Below are 5,292 nucleotides of genomic sequence, written 5' to 3' on the forward strand. Positions count from 1 at the left end.
CCAGCAGGTGTGGTAAACAGAAACGACGGGCAGTTCGGTTCTAACGCCAATATTTTTATTTAAACTAAAATCTAAAATAGAATGGTAGAAGGTAAAACCAATCATATAAGTCTATCATAACAGCGTGACATGCGTATGCTTTGCGAATGACTGTGCTCGGAAGATTCCCACCACCGTGACTGGTGCTGCAAGCGGGTACGGAGAAGGTTGGGCGCGTGACCTTTATACACCAGATAAAAAAACCGCACAAACAAAAAATACATTGAATGTCGAATGTTTATTGCTGTTGCTATTATAACTGTTGTTGTTTCTGTTACCAAGCGGTGCACTTTCACTTCCATGTGTTTATTTAATTCATCATAAAGGAAATAGCAACCATCCGATAGTTCAGTGAGTGTGTTGTTTATTGACCAAAGTCTTGCTTTTTCAGAATCCGCTGACTGCCCTGTGACAAGCGCATACAAACATAATAGTATAAATAGTAGCACCTGTTGTGTGTAGTGGTAACGATCGGGCAGGGAAGCGACACAGCGACGTACACGTGATAGCGTTTTTCTTTAAAAAAAATAAGGTTGTGAACAGATTAAACCTTTGTGTGGTTCAACAAAGAGACGAGCTATCAAGATGTCAGTAAGTGATGATTCCGGGCGTACTTTGTTTTAGGAAATGTGTTATTCGTTATGATAAAATCTTCCATTTGACGATAATCCGAAACAGACTCAAAATCGCTGTCAAAACAGAGCTACTCGAAATTGATTGCATTTTCTTATTATTCGAATTACGTATGACCTTTTAACTTTTCCGATACAGATTTTCACATAATATTGCTATTGCATTTCGGTAAATATCAATATTGAAATATTCTTTGTCATTTTGTCCTTTGTTTAACAGACATAGCAGATTTTAAATCAATAACAAAATGAAATGCATCATCGGATGGACAATGAAATCGATGCAGATGGAAAAAGCGATACTTTTAAAGTCTTGATCCATCTCTTAAATGAGATGAGGACATTCATGAAAGTGGTAAACGTCTAAGACCCGCGCCACTTGGGGTTTGCTCCATCATTAAGTTGACATGCCATTATATAATTGAAATATTGCTCAAGGCGCCGTTCAAACAAACATACATTGTATAAGGGCAGATGGTTAATCAGAAAGACATTATTCTGAACTCCTCATAATTACAAATGATTTTGTGAGTGGACTTTTTATGGGAAATCAATGGACATATATCACGTTTTCCGATCTATGTTGTAATACTGTACTGTAATGTATATCCACATAGTGATTATTATGTCTTAGAATTTATTGCAACACCCACGCAAACTCTCTCCAACTCATACAAACAGATTAAATACACGATGCATATATCATCGCGCTGTAGCTACAAAATCGATATGATGGTGAAGACGATAATTGTAACAATTAGCTTCGCAGTCGCTGACACCAGCATATCGGTTGCAGCACGAGCGAGCAGTCAGCTGGTACTTCGTACTCTCCGGTTCCAGTTCACGCAAGAATGTCTTTTGTCTAATATTAATTATGAAAAACGTTGCTCGCCAACTTCACACACCAACTATCACACACCAACTATCTCATTTTTCTTCCGCCTTTATTTAACACATTAGAACTTACAGGTTGAATCTTATCTCATTATGAAACATTGCACATATTCACTGGATTCTTGTCACTCAATTCACTTTAGAAAAGAACACATCAAAGAAACCTTTGACAATATTCAACGCTTATACATGTCGTATTTCGACCACGGTTTTTTTTAACAAGTGTAGGCGCAGTGGGAAGCATGGCCTCCGCTACAGTTATTCATGGCTGGATGGGTCTATTTATGTCGTGAATACTGCTCTCAAGGTGAGAGTGTCTTGCAGAGGAATTATCTTTGAGCTGACAACTTTGAAGAAGAGAAGTGACGTGTGACGGAGTGCAACTATAAGAACACTTTAATATATTGAAAAAATAGTCGAATTAGCGTCTTCATATTTTTAGTATCAATTCTTCAAAGTAAGCGAAAGTGAGCGTTGTCGTAATTATCTTCGGAATTCTTTTTCTTAAAAAGTTAATCAATTTTCAAAAAGAATTATGACAACAATTGTTTGTTGCTGTGCGTTTAGTGATTCCCTTTATGCTAAGAAAGGGGTTGTTATGACCTTGTATTGTTGTTTCTTTCTAATGTTTCATAAAAGAATTGTATTTTTTTTTTTTGTCATTTGAAATCAAAAATATTCTATATGACATAGATACTACTACACAGTCTACAGCACAAAACCGTCAGTGGGCGTGACAGATATACTAACTAGTCCATGCGGGATATTAAACGTATATCTTTTATACTAATGTCCTAATGTCCGATGCGCAGTTTCAAAGGTTTTGTATTATAGCCTAATCAAAATGATAAAGTACATAGCAATATGTTCACGCCGGGAGAAGCGCGTTAATATAATAGGAACTGATTACAACAATAAATAATTACTTTGTGGCGTAAACAAGATGTCAAAGAGATCGTCGACGTCTCCATGTTGTTATTTAATGTACGATGTGTAGCCTCACAGGTGCATGAGGCTAAACTCGTTTTTCAAAACTAAAATTATGAATATATTCCAAGAACTTGTGTGCCTATATCCATCTATCTAGGAAATTGAATAACATGGCTATTTGACTTTACTTTGAGCCATGGCCCATATTCCATTGAGGACACCTTTAGGTATGTTAGTACGGTATGTGTTATATTTGGTGTCGTGTTTACGGGGGAAACCTCTGACGTTACTCTTGCATCGCAAGTTAAAAGAGTAAATAAAATGCTAACGCAATGCCTGGCTATGAACACTACTTAAATGTGAACAGACAGCCAACTTCAAAGCTTTCAAATTTTTTATGCAGACGTTAATTTCTGTTTTAGGAATATCCTCAAAGACATACTTCACCATTGAAATGTGCAGTGATGTCCAAAGGTGGAACATCTTAAATGTGTTTTGAGAATGGTGTATGGGTCAGGGAGAGCATTATTTAAGCCTTAACAGTTTGTCTGGCCATTTGCAGAGTGTCTTCATCAACCATTTAGCGGATCTGTTTCATGTTGGCAATCACAGTGTTAATAAGGAAACGGTTTGGAGCTTGTCGATTGATCTTTCAATCGTTTTTCGACAAGAAACTGATGTAAAGGTTAGGCACACAAAAGACTGGCCAACTAAAGAGTGACAGGTTCTTCTTGCTTCAAACATCCACGTCATGCTTCCACAGTTCATTGTCATTGTTCGTTGTCATTTACCTAAAACCTGGAGCGCCCCAGCAATGTTGTTAAACTTAATCTTTACTAAAACACGAGTTGATAACTTTGACCACATTGGATCATTATAGGGAAGGTGGCTCATGCCTGCCTCCTAAATTGGGTATTAGTCACTTAAGCGATATCCTTTTTGTCACTGCTCACTTTGTGTGTTTCGGAACATATTCCTAGTCCTGCTTTGGTAAGCAAATGATTCCTTCATTCTATACAGAGCGATGCTGTGATCTTATTATTTCCCTTAACTTTCATCAGGATATACGACACGTAGCTAGGAACTTTCAGCTAGTACAAGTAGAACAGTCCCTTTCATAATATAATATATACACAGTCTGTCTATTAGTTATTCCACAATAACGAAAGAAGATTATGGGTGCCCTGCGTATTTTCGGAAAGCCATCTTCGTGCACGTTGGTCATTGGGTATGTTCTCTTTTCTATAGAAAGAAATAGAACAACATTATCGCCAAAATATTATCAAACGAAACAAAAGTGACGGCAACATTGATCGACACTCATTCATAATGGTATGCAGCTTCTCTTAACATTCCCATTGATTATGCGTGTGTGATATTTATTTATAGTTTCACGATCATACATATACTATATGAGAAACCAATTGGCTTTTTATAAACTCGTCCAATGCAACTTTCTCCTAATGGTCGCTGTTAATGTCAATGCCCACTCTCTGGGCATCTGGAATCTGTGTATGACATCATACTTGGTGCAAGGTTGGTGCAATCATTGCGTTTCGGGTCAGTTGCAGACCGAGATCACAATCACCAGTTTCTTCCCTTCCTGGCTGACGTGGAAGTCGACGTCGATGTCCATACGTCATTGGGTAAATTGTTCCAAAACACCAACACTCGGGGGTGCTTTTTCCATTTGGCAGAGAAATCCCAGATGTGAGGAGGCTTATCAGACATGTATCAAACTATAGCAGACAGTCCATAGGGAGCGAACTACTCAGAGTAGAACCTTCACTGGTGCAATATGGCTCCACTTCGATAACGGACGGTTGGCACAAATGAACTCCTCGGCCCAGGACAGACACCTTAACATCAACGAGGTGGTACGTCCTCTGAGAAAAGAGTAGTCCATGACGGATGTGAAACTTGCCCTGTACAGCTCTTCCTTTGGAAACACAGATGAGTTGACATCGACTTTAGAATCCGTGCCATGAAGGACAATTTTATTAATCATCTCATGACGGCAACGGAGTACACAGAATAGGTATTCCAGTTGATACATCTCGAGAAAATGCAATGGCACATGTTGTGCTGTTGTGGACAAACGGAGATCGAATACTATGCTGTTGCATATTTATATGTATAATTAGAAAAAAAATAATATAATATAAAGCGACATTGAGTTCATGTGTACAAATGCACATTCATACATGCCTTCATTTATACTGCCGGCAAGAGACGCTATCCATACTGTAGAAATTTAGGTTGTTGTTTCTAGGATATTATGGTGAGGACACCGACCGATGACTTCCCAACTGTAGTGTTAGATATCCTGTGCCACGAATATAATAGTCAAATAGTGTTGATCAACACTTCCGTGGGAATTTGCCAGTGCTTTAATTAGGAAATAAACCCGCTGTGTTTAGACACATCTAATTTAAATCTGGAACAGATCGCCACTCTACCATGACTACAAAAGATCTTTTTAACGATGAAGTCTTACTTACACATAGGCAGATAGGGCAGCTGTCTTAAAATGTGCCGTAAAGGGGTCACAGGTAGTTCCACTGTTAAAACATATTGCTTAAGTTCAATGTTTGTTTCCAAAAGTGACATTCCGCAAACTGCAGGTGAAGTGTATTTGCACTAAATCTATATTCTAACGTGAATCGATAATTATACATTTTTTATGAAACCACTGACACGACGTTAATGGTATATATATATATGGCTCGGGTATTAATCGCGGCGCGACATTCAGGAATACTGTATACGTATAGAAACAGGCCCTTTGATGTCAAGC

The sequence above is a fragment of the Haliotis cracherodii genome, unplaced genomic scaffold, assembly GCF_022045235.1.
Source record: "Haliotis cracherodii isolate W230 unplaced genomic scaffold, xgHalCrac1.p SCAF_16, whole genome shotgun sequence".
In the NCBI taxonomy this organism is placed as follows: domain Eukaryota; kingdom Metazoa; phylum Mollusca; class Gastropoda; order Lepetellida; family Haliotidae; genus Haliotis; species Haliotis cracherodii.